This window comes from Pleurodeles waltl, chromosome 5, assembly GCF_031143425.1.
Source record: "Pleurodeles waltl isolate 20211129_DDA chromosome 5, aPleWal1.hap1.20221129, whole genome shotgun sequence".
In the NCBI taxonomy this organism is placed as follows: domain Eukaryota; kingdom Metazoa; phylum Chordata; class Amphibia; order Caudata; family Salamandridae; genus Pleurodeles; species Pleurodeles waltl.
The window spans coordinates 712,876,402-712,888,542 of record NC_090444.1 but is presented as its reverse complement, the minus strand read 5'-3'; positions in this window follow the sequence as shown (position 1 = coordinate 712,888,542).

Here is a 12,141-nt window from a genome sequence, read left to right as displayed (position 1 = left end):
GACAAGGACAAACTTTTAAGGGTTTATTAGGAAACCCAAACTTAACAAAAGGTCTTAACAAAGATCTAGCTGAGTCAAAAGGCAAGATTTATCCTGTACCGTGATAAGAAAATCATCCAGATGGACTATGAGTCTGACACCCTGACTTTGAGGAAGACTACCACAGGTTGAGAGCCTTGGTAAAACACCAAGAGGCTGATGAAAGACCACAAGGGAGAGTCTTGAACTGCAAGAAAGAGTCCCCCCATTTAAACTGAAGAAAGTTCCTGTAAGAGGGATGAATAGGTATCACGAGATGCGCGACATGGAGGTCCAGAAGCACCAGCCAATCATTCTGAAGCAGAAGATCCCTGAGATGAAGGATAGACTCCATCTTGAAATGGTGATACACCACAAAATTGTTGAAGAGTTTTAGGTTTATAACAGGTCGATGTTTGTCATTCTTTTTCCGAACAAGAAAGATAGTACAGAGGAATCCTGAAGGGTCGAAAGAGACTCTTTCTATCGCTTGCTTTGCTACTAGTGCCTGCACCTCCTCCTGAACCAGAAGGAACTGATCCTGCGAAAAATGAAGAAGTTGGGGAAGATGAGTCTGAAAAGGCATCTGATACAACTCTATGCAATAACCCTGGACAGTTTGAATAACCCAAGGATCCGAAGTCAGAGATAACCAAGCATTTAGACAAATTGCAAATCTGCCTCCTACGGGAGGAAGGCCAGAATTGGAAGTTCTTACCTGCGAGTTAGTCTCCTCTGGATCTATAGCCCCTCCTGCGAGCTTCACGGAAGCATCAGGTATATAACTGGGGCTTATAACCTTGGTAGAAGTCCTTCTAGAAGCCTTGACTGAAGGAGCCTCTGCCGAGGGATTGCCCTCTTGATGAATAGCGCCGACAAAAAGACCCCTTCCTTTGCCGGCCCTGCCAAAAACACAATGGAAAAAAAAAATCTTCATAGAAGACTGAGCCTTGCCAATAGAAGCAAAGGTAGAAACATATCTACTCATTTCTTTGATAAAAGAGTCTCTAAAAAAAGACCTTCCGCTTTAGGACCTTCTTCTTTGGTTGCCAAAGAACTCAGTTTTGGGTCAACTTCAAAAGAAGGCTTTTGTGTCATTCGTGGGAGATGTTGGCATTAGCATTATCCAGCATTCAGATTGCTTGCTGCTTCCAATTTGAAAGAACCTCAGGGTCCACTTGATTCCCTTCCATTCTTGCCTCCTCGGCCAAATCCAATATCCTAGTTAATGGGCCAACTAGGTCCAGAATCCTGTCCTGGCACTTAGGCCAGGCTCTATCGACCCCTTTCTTGTGATCTTTCCCAAACTTATTGAAGAATAGCAACATGTTGGGATCGATAGTGGGGGTATCAGCCACCTTAAAGGGAAAGGATGGCCTAGGGCACTCAGATTTTAATTTGCTTCTAGAGGATTTATCTAGAGCATGTCTCAAATAAAATGACACATAGTCAGAGACATGATCAGAAGGGAACCACTCTGAAGAGTTAGGGTGGTGAATAGATTAAGGGTCAAACATGGGTTCCCCAAATGGTCAACCAGATCATTAGTCAATAAATGGGGTGAAACTATAGAGGGAGAAATTTTCTGCCTTTTCTCCGAAGGCCCATTATCAGAGATGTCATCATTAATATGTGAACGAGATGCAACATCATCTAAAATATCATCCCCATCAATGTCAGTGACTCTTAGGTTAAGGATGTTAAGGAGGAAAGAAGGGAGCCCCGAAGGATCCGCCTCTCAGATGGGAGGCCCAAATTTAATAGAAACCCCTTTGGAAGGCACATAGGTGGGTGCCACACGTTTCATTCTTTTTTTAGAAGGAACATTGTTAAGGCCCTGTAACATTTCGGATAAAGAGGCTTTTAAATTCTTTGAAATGTTAAGCATGGATACAGAAACAGCATGTTGAACAGAGTCTTTGATGAAGGATTTAAATTATCCTTCAGAGACTGGGCTTGTTCGTCCCCAGACATGATAAAAAATAAAAGAGAACAACATTTTTAGTCAAAACTAACAGTAGATTAAAAAAATGAGGAAACTTTGACTGAAAACCTTTGAAATTACTGAAATAGGCTTCCTATGAAGAGAAAACCTGATAGGCAAGGGTTAAATCTGTGGAAAAACCCAAGGGGGAGGGCCAAGGTAGAGGGGCTGGAAAGGGGTGTGTTCAGAAGCGGGAACTAGCCGAACAGAAAGCCACCAGCTGGGGAAGCCCTCACCGTCCTATGTTCTGACATGCAGTAATGTGTTGGAAGAGCCAGAAACTGCCGGGAACACGTCCCAGCAGAAGGCCCAGCGCAATGGTCGCAGGAGTGCTGTAAAGAAACGCTGCACTGGAACACTGAAGAGGCGAGAATGCCTGAGAACAAGAAAACAAATGTTAATGAACGATCAGGAAAGCGCTAAGAGCGTGAGGCTCGCGGACAAAAGCGGTAAATGAAAAGCATACACTTTAGTGAATAAACAGTGTAACCATGCCAAAAACAAGTCCAATAAAATACATTAGAAATATGACATGGCAAGCAGAACACTTATCTTGACTGCGAGCAGCAAGAAAAGAGGGCTTGTTGCTCTCAGTCAAGATAGTTATGTCCATACTCGACATGTTATTGATTATTCCATTAAGATGTAATTTAGTAGTGTTTCTCCCAGGGTTTCTGGGATTTGTAGTTTTTTCTTGGCTGCTATTTTATTAAAGTAAGAAAAGAACGCTTAATATGAGCCTCCGGTCTTGTAATAAAATTCATAAGTCTCAAGGCCAAAGTGTAGACTCTGCATTTATTAACATTGATAGTACTGTATTCAAGGAAGGGAAGTCGTACGTAGCTTTATCACGGGTTAGAACTTTGTCCGTTTTGTATATAATACACTTTGATGACAGTAAAGTAAATGCTGATTCAAGATGTGTGATAGAGAATAACCGTTTGAGAAAGCTGTATGCACCACACTTAGGACAGTACCTAGTCTATGATTTACCTAGATTATTGCCAAAATGAAAGCTTTTGAAGGATCATGGTGACATTCCAGAGAAAAAGAAACAAAAACGAAACAAAGAAGTATTGCAGAAAAACAAAAGTAACAAAGTTGATGAAGTTGTAGGTTATCTATTTTCAAACGTCTCTGGAGTCAACTGCAACGCCAATGCAGCACTCAATGCACTGTTCTCTTTACCTGCTCTGGTTCATTCAATTAAACAGAATAAGGATGAAAGATTATGCTCTGAACTCTTTATACTTTTAGAACGCGTGTCTAGTGATAGATCTAGAACATATTCTACATCTTATACTGAAGACCTTGTTGAGATGTGCACTGGATCTGTACATTTCACACAAAATACTCAAAAAGATGTAGAAGAATATTTGATGGTCGTACTTCGTATCTTAGAAGAAGAGATAGTACCTATTAATGACCTAGTTGGACTAAGTTACCCACGCAGTTTGACCATGAAAATTGTTCATTTTCTTCAAAAACAGACATAGAAACAGAACGGTTTATCTACTTTAAGTCTGTCAAGCTGAAAAACTGTCAGTTTGGACATATTATATAAAGATGCTTCACAGAATACTACCTGCAGAAAATGCAGGTCAGATCTGCTATCAACTCTGAAGATAACAAGAACTGGCAAGTATATCCTCTTAATGCTACAGCGATGCAATGCAGATGGAACTAAGATGGAAACTCTAATCACACATTTTCGAGCAGGACAAATTTCAAATTCTAGTGAAACATATAGCTGCACAGTCATTATTTTTCATGAAGGTATATGTGTTACATCTGGACATTACACCATCTGTATAAAAACCACAACTGGATGGACAGAGTGCAATGATACTAAACTTACATTTAAAGACAGATTATCCTATAAACTACCAAACTCTTACCTTCTGTTTCTTTAACCGGAGTTCTAAGGAGGATTACTATTGGAGAAATGCAATAGTACACCTGTGGCACTTTCTATACGACAAACTAAGGCATCATACGGCCTAATAAAGGTGATATGTTTCTAAAGAATTATGAATGTTCAAATGTTCTTAGTCTTGGATTTAAACCCACTTATTGTAATGAACTGTAAATGGAGATTAGAAACTTTCAACTAGAACAAATATCTACAAAAGATACAAACCAAGGCTGCTAAACTTCTAATTCAAGAGTAGCTGTAAAATAATTAGAGATATACAGTTCTGCTGTTGAATGGATTAATGTACTTTATGACATTATACGACCTACAAGGGTGATGTCTTGAGGCACTTTTTTTTAGTACTTGTTTGATTCATACACACTTATTATATTATAAAGGTACAATATACTTTATAAAATTTGAGAAGTAGACCAGATAGGATTTTGTTAATATTTTGGAGTGAATGTCGTACACAGTAATGCTAATATTGAAAAACTTGTTTTAGTAACTGAAACATAAGTTAAATGAATTAACAGTGATGGCTGTTCACTTTGATAAGCATATTGATTATATCTACTTTTATTTTTTTTTAAACAAGTTGTTGGCATTTGCTACAATGGATCACCATCTGCTTGAGCTCATTGCAAACTGCTGAAATAGATATATTTTGCAGAGCTGGAGCACCCAAAGAAAATGAAGGGCTTGGCACAGATGGATCAGCAACTTTCATTGACATGTAACAGACATATGTTCACTCATGGTACATTTTAAAATGTTTATACAGAGTGCAAGTGCCATAACTGTACTTTTTCTCTGTGCCTCTAAAAATGTATTTTTGACACAGAGTGCACTCCACATATCTAGCATAGGCGCTGCTTTGACAATCAGGGATAATAAATGTAATGTTAATTTTAAATAACATGCTATGTACTTATGTTTCTTTAAGTCAAGGTGACTGTTTTTCCCCCCAGTCTTCAAGGATGAGTATCTATATGCACCTAGTTTATAGTGCCAAAGTATAGAAGCTGAGATCAGTGGAGAATGGAATGTAAGATGTTTAAGTACAGTTTGTAAGTTATATGCAGAAATATAAAATTATTCTATCTTGCAATTCATGATATCATTTGTATTACAGGCTGACAATTTTTAATACATAAGTTATCAATTTGAAACTTTAATTTTTATTTATGTTTTCTCTTTTTGTAAAGATTAAACAAGCTATTCACTATGCTAATGTAACTAATTTTATCTCACACATCCTCACACTTATGCGTACAGTGACACATCCAGGGACACACTGATGGATATACAAAGATGTTCTAGCAGACACTCAAGCATACACTACTATACACAGTCACACACATATGCATATGGTACCACACCTAGACACACACGGATGCATACACTGACACTCAAGCACACACTAATGCATATAGAAACCCATTCATGCATACACTGATGCACAGACTCACATTTGCAACAACACACAGATGAATACAGTCACAGATCCAGTCAGACACTAATGCATACACTGAGAGATCCAAGTACATACAGATGCATACACCTACAGATCCAGGCACACAGTGATGCATGCACTAACACAGTCAGGCATACACTGTTGCATTCACTAAGATACCCAGTTACACATTGATGCATACACTACCACACTTAAGCATACATTTATGGATACAGACACATACCCAGGAACACAGTAAATCATACTTCAACATATCGAGGTAGACACTGATTTATACACTGACACACACACAAACATACTCATGCATACACTGACATAGACACACACAATGATGTATACAGTAACCCGTTTACGGACAAAGTTATCCATACTGAATTGCTGAGGAGAAGTGCCGCCCCTGCCTGTGACTGTGCTCTGTTGGCCTATCCTGCGGTTGCTGCTTCTTCCTGTGAAAGGGGACAAAGACTGGACTTTGTTGTGCATTCCTGCCTGAAGAAGAATCTCCAAGGGCTTGAACTGAGTGTGCCTCCTGTTTTGAAGTCTCAGGGCCATCAAAGGCTTCCTCTGCCAGCACCTGGACTCTCTGCTGAGACTCCTGCCCTGCCAAGTGGTGTTCTGTCCAGTACCTGGGCCCTTGAAAACTGAAGTGGGCAGAACAAGAGTTGAAATCCATGCACAGAATGCTGTGCGGGGAACTTTTCAATGCACCATCTGCAACACAGGTGATAAATAATGCGCCACCCGCTTCGCTGCAGAAAACGATGCATTGCGGCTGGAGAAATGACACAACACCCGCTTGCGGCTGCTGATCATGATGCAAATCCAATGCATTGTGGTTTTCTAACACCGTGAGACTGGATTTCTCACGCATCGTCCCTGGGTGTCAAAGTCATTGTGAACCTGCGCAGATCCGATGTGCCCTGTCCGGAAATTGATGCATTGCTCTCTTGCGAGGGATCGCCTACCCGACCGATGAAGAAACAACGCATGGCCTCACTTGTGAGTAAGGAATCGATGCATCACTGACTTTTCCGATGCACGCTCGCCCGTGCAGCTTTATTTTTGACGCAAACCAGGTATTTTGTGTAAAATCAATGTTTCCATTGTTTCCTATCAAGTAAAACTCTTATTATTTTGAAAATTCATATCTTGACTTGGGTATGTTGGATTGATTTGATTTAGATAAATATTACCTATTTTTCTAAACTGGTGTGGTGTCCATTTTGTAGTGTTTTCACTGCATTGCTGTGTGTGTTGATAAAAATACTTTGCACATTGCTTCTGGGTTGAGCCTTTCTGCTCATGCCAAGCTACCAAAGGGGTGAGTGGGGGTTAACCAGGAGTGTTTTTACTTTGCCCTGACTAGAGTGAGGGTCCTTGCTTGGACAAGGGGTAACCTGACTGCCAACCAAAGACCCAATTTCTAACACTTACAGCTCCAGGCACTCACTGATACATACACTGACACAGCCAGGCATACACTGCTGTATTCAGTGACACACCCAGTGACACAATGATGGATACAATATCACACCCAAACACACAGTGATGCATACACAGACAGCCCCAGGGACACATGAATGCACACTCTAACATATCCACATACACATTGATTTATACAGTGACACACCCAGGGATACATTGATGCATACACTGTCACACCCAGGAACATACTGATGCATACATTGACACAGTCATGCACTCAATGATGCATACACTAATGTATTCATGGGCACACTTATGCATACATAACCATATCCAGATACACTCTGATGAACACACTGACACATCCAAGAACACAGTCATGCAGATGTTGACAAATCAAAGCACACAGTAATGTATATTGCTAGAGATCCAGGCACACACTGATGATTACACTCACACAGCCAGGCATATAGTGCTTAATTCACTGACATTTGAGATTTCATCAGTGATGTCATCAGTGGTATCACTGACCATGTCATGAGTGATGTAATATACGAGGTCATAAGCAGTGCATTACAGGAGCACAAGTTATAGATACCTCAGGTAACTATAACTGCTGAATCTTTTAGGTTTTGTATGAGTTAATTCAGAATGTAACTATAACTTCCCTGTAACCTATGTTTTTTTTCAGTGAATTTCTAAGTTTTTTTTAAATTCCATGTCCTAACTATAGCGTCTCTGAAACCTTTGTTTTTTTCAGTGAATATATAGGTGTGTGTGTATACATATATATGTGTATATGTGTGTGTATATATATATATATATATTTATACATAGATATATATGTATCTATTTATATATATGTGTGTGTGTGTATATATATATATATATATATATATATATATATATATATATATATATATAGAGAGAGATATACATATACCTATATATATATATATATATATATATATAGAGAGAGAGATACATATATATATATATATATAGAGAGAGAGAGAGAGAGATATTAATACATACATTATCTGAAAAAAACAAAGGTTAAAGTAATGTTACAGTTAGGTGAGAATTTCGGTGACAATAATAACGTTTCAAATGTACAACAACTGAAATTCCCTAGTTATGGTTAGCTCTGGTAACTATAACTCATGCTCTAAGGTAACTATAACTTGTGCCCCCTGCGTCCCCGGGGATGGGGTCCCCGGAAACCTTTTAGGCTTATGGCGGTTGCCTTTATGTCCCTCTTCCATTCATTAAAATATCGGCCCCAGGAGATAGGGTCTGTAGGGCCTCTAAGCAGCTTGGGGAGGGGGCCATGCACCCCGCACCCTAAATTCACCAATGGGCCATCACCTAGGGCTTCAACCCACCTGGGGTTTATTTTGTTTACTGTGGATTTGCGTATCTTCTGTGATTTTGCTGCAAAATTAAGCAAAAAAATGCTGTTGGCCCCAGGCAACATCCTTCTGGGATCCCACCACTGGGTCTATGGGGTCATGGTAACCCTACCCTGCCCCATATCTTTTTTATTTGCTTGATTTTGGGGCTCGGGACTGAGCCCCAACTCTTAAGATGCTTGCCAGCACTTCATGGTTGATGTGGTGGCAGCCAATCAGAACTCAGCAGCAGAACTATCAGCTCCACTGATCCTCAACAGCGTGATATATTCAAAGTTTTTTAGCATTAATTGCTCAAGCCTACTGAACGGATTAACACCAAATCACAAAAATCACTCTTCCTGGACAAAGATCTATCTTTCTGCTGTAGGTGGGTCTATCGTTACTATGGAAATATGAATGGGGAAAAAGTGTCTCGTGATTTCCCCTTTTTTGGGCCCCTGCTTGCCTGATCCGCCCAAAACTGTCCAGAAAGAAGCTGAGTTGGAATTTCTTTTGGAAAGTTTCGTGCAGATTCATCTAATGGAGCTAAAGATGTAAGCAAGCCAAAAAATGCATTTCCTATGGAATTACAATCCTTACTATAACAACCCAGTGGCAACTTAGAATTCTGGAATTTATTGGATTTTACACACCTATTCCTATTTCTATATTGACTGATGAAGCAAAGTTTTGTGGTGATTAGTTAAGAGAGTGCAAAGAAAAAAGGGTGTCCAAAACACGTTTTTCCACCAATGCATCTTCCATAAACTAATCAGACAAACGTAGCAGCAAATGGACTGAACGGATTTTGAAGAAATTTGGCAGGAATATAGATTAAGGTGTGGAAAGGGTCCTTCTTGTTAGACATGCTAAATTGGTTCAGTAGCTTTTGAGTAATAAGGAACAAAATCTAGTGATATGTTGAGCTGTGGACTACTGCAGTATTTCTGCGATATACCGCGCTTCCAGGCAATTACGAAATACAATATGATTGGTTAATAGAAGCCTTTGCAAAATAAAATGGCAGTCATCTTGTTTAGACCACACTTTTCCTCTGTTTTGTATTTTCATGTAAAAATATGGGTGATTACTGCTGATTTAATTAGAGCAAGGACTGAGGCAGTTTAGTAAATTGTGTAGAGGTAGGGAAAAGTAGTTTTATCGAGTTATTAATTGTAAAAACAAATTACAGAGCACTATGTGGTACTACCACAAAAGTATAAAGAAAGTGATGCGGTACCTAATGAAATACAAAAAAACTTTATATATGATAACTCGGCTCCTCTTCCTTTTAAAACGTTTATGGCCCCCCCTTCCCCCAGGGGATGGTGTCTCTGGGGCCTTTGAAGGCATCCTTTTTTATATATTTTTACCCCAGGTGTGGGCTCCCCGGGGCTTATAATGGCTCTGGAGGGGGGGCACACACACCCTCCCCTTATGGAATGCAGCGCCGGGGGTGGACTCCCCAGGGCCTGCAATGGCTTGGGGTGAGGGGACACATGCCCCCTCTCCTTTATTAACAATTCACCACTTACCAACCAGTTTTTATTTTTTAATCCTGTGGAAGTTCCGCGGGGTTGTGGCAAAAACTGCCCTTTTTTCAATTTTGGCCTGATGAGTCCCTCTGTGCTCCCCCTCCCCATGCTTTCCTCCATTTTGAGATTGGCGCTTCCATGTGACTCCTGTGAGCCTCTCATGGACCCAAGCATCCAGATATACAAATATTTTGAAATCTTAATTTCTCAAAAACTACTGAACAGATTTACACCAAATCACAAAAAGCACAATCTGCATACCAAGTTCTAGCTTCCTGCCAAATTTGGTGTAATTCTTTCAAATGGCAGTGCTTCTTAAAGAAGTATATTGAAAATGCATGGGTATTTTGCATTTTGGGACCCCCTTTTTTCTTGGCCCCCACTTGAGTGGCCACCCCGAAGCTTTCCATGCACAAACTAGACAAAAAAATAACATTTTTGGAAAGTTTGTGGAGATTCATTGAGTGGTACCAAAGTTATTAGCAACACAAAAAACACATTTCCTTTAGAAACGCCAACCTAACTATTACTATTCAGTCACTACTGCCACTAGGCAATATATATATGGTCCTATATATGCACAGAGGATGGGGGTTTTGTACTCCTGCCTTACCCAAAGGTGTGAGAGGAAATTCATGGCAATTCATGTCCTGCCTTGCTCAAGGGCCAAAATTATTTTCTATTACTACTTGTCCCAACATCACCAAAGGCAGAGTTTCTTAAGTGATCCCTGCCATGCCATGGGATTGTATATTATGGCTATATTTCTTCTGCCAAGCCCAAGTGGGACAATTTAGTGCCCCCAGCTTTGCCCAAGGACATGGAGTGTTAACTGCCCTTCTTCCCTGCATGCCTAAGGCCTGCAGTTCTCTGTTTTCCTATTACAACAAGTGAGGAGAATAGCTGTCAGCTCTCTCAAGCATCTTTAACCCCCGAGCTAATAACAATAAAGATTGCCTGGGACATGCTCCCATGTTTACAAAGGAAAAGGTGTCTGTAGTCACTATCCTCCTTCACCTGATGGTGAAGAAAGGATGAGACAGCTGAGTGCTGTTTCCAAGCCCTGTTTACAAATGCAGGCATGGTATTGGGGACGCTGCCGGCTGCCCTGAGTGTCAGGATCTTTTTTTACTTTTCTGGAAACTTCCACCCAACCTTAAACAATGAGAGAGGGAGGAGGCAGAGTACAAAGTGTGTAGCACACTCGAGCTTGGGAAGAACATTGGGATGTCCTGAGCCCCACTGACAGTGTTTCATTTGGTTCGATTAAATATGTATGGATATGCTATGGTAAATTGATTTGCCATATTTTTGGGCATCCCCTAACATCACTACCCTAAATACACCAGAGGAGTTCAAGACAAATTTTACAATTTGGTCACAGGAGAAGCAGTTTTCTAAAACCACACATGGTAGCTTGACTGAAGTGTTCCTGAACCATAGGTGTATGTCTACATTTGGGCTTTTCTTGGGTGATGTACAGTAGTTCCAGTGCTATCCAAAGGTTTGTATTTTACTCGTAGGGTTGATATTCTACCATTGAAATATTTTATGATCACATGAGGTGCATTTATCTGCCAAACAAATTAATGTTATAATTGTTTAAATTGAGATGAATATGGAATACCCTCTTTGTTCCTCAGTCCAAAATATTTGCTCCAATGGGAAAATGGCTCAGTCTGCTACTGAGAGACCTGGGTGTTCAAAACTTGAATCTGGCATTAAGACAAACGCACTCACATCGCGTACTGTGATGTTGGCAGTATTCTGGTTTCTGTTTGAAAAGGCACAGCTCATGTGACTCAGAATGATGTTTTTTTTAACTTGCATCTATATGTAATTTCCTTTTAGTGGACCTGGTTTTAGATTTTGCAAACATTTTGGGGGTGATTCCAACTCTGGCGGGCGGCGGAGGCCGCCCGCCAGAGTTCCCCCGACAGAACACCGCTCCGCGGTCCTAAGACCTCTGCGGTGATTCTGTGTTTCCCGCTGGGCTGGCGGGCGACCGCCAGAAGGCCGCCCGCCAGCCCAGCGGGAAACCCCTTCCCACGAGGAAGCCGGCTCCGAATGGAGCCGGCGGAGTGGGAAGGTGCGACAGGTGCAGTTGCACCCGTCGCGAATTTCAGTGCCTGCTAGGCAGACACTTAAATTCTTTGTGGGGCCCTCTTACAGGGGCCCCTGCAGTTCCCATGCCATTGGCATGGGCACTGCAGGGGCCCCCAGGAGCCCCACGACACCCCATACCGCCATCCTGTTCCTGGCGGGCGAACCGCCAGGAACAGGATGGCGGTATGGGGTGTCGGAATCCCCATGGCGGTGCAGCAAGCTGCGCCGCCCTGGAGGATTCCATAGGGCAGCGGAAAACCGGCGGGACACCGCCGGTTTTCCTGTTC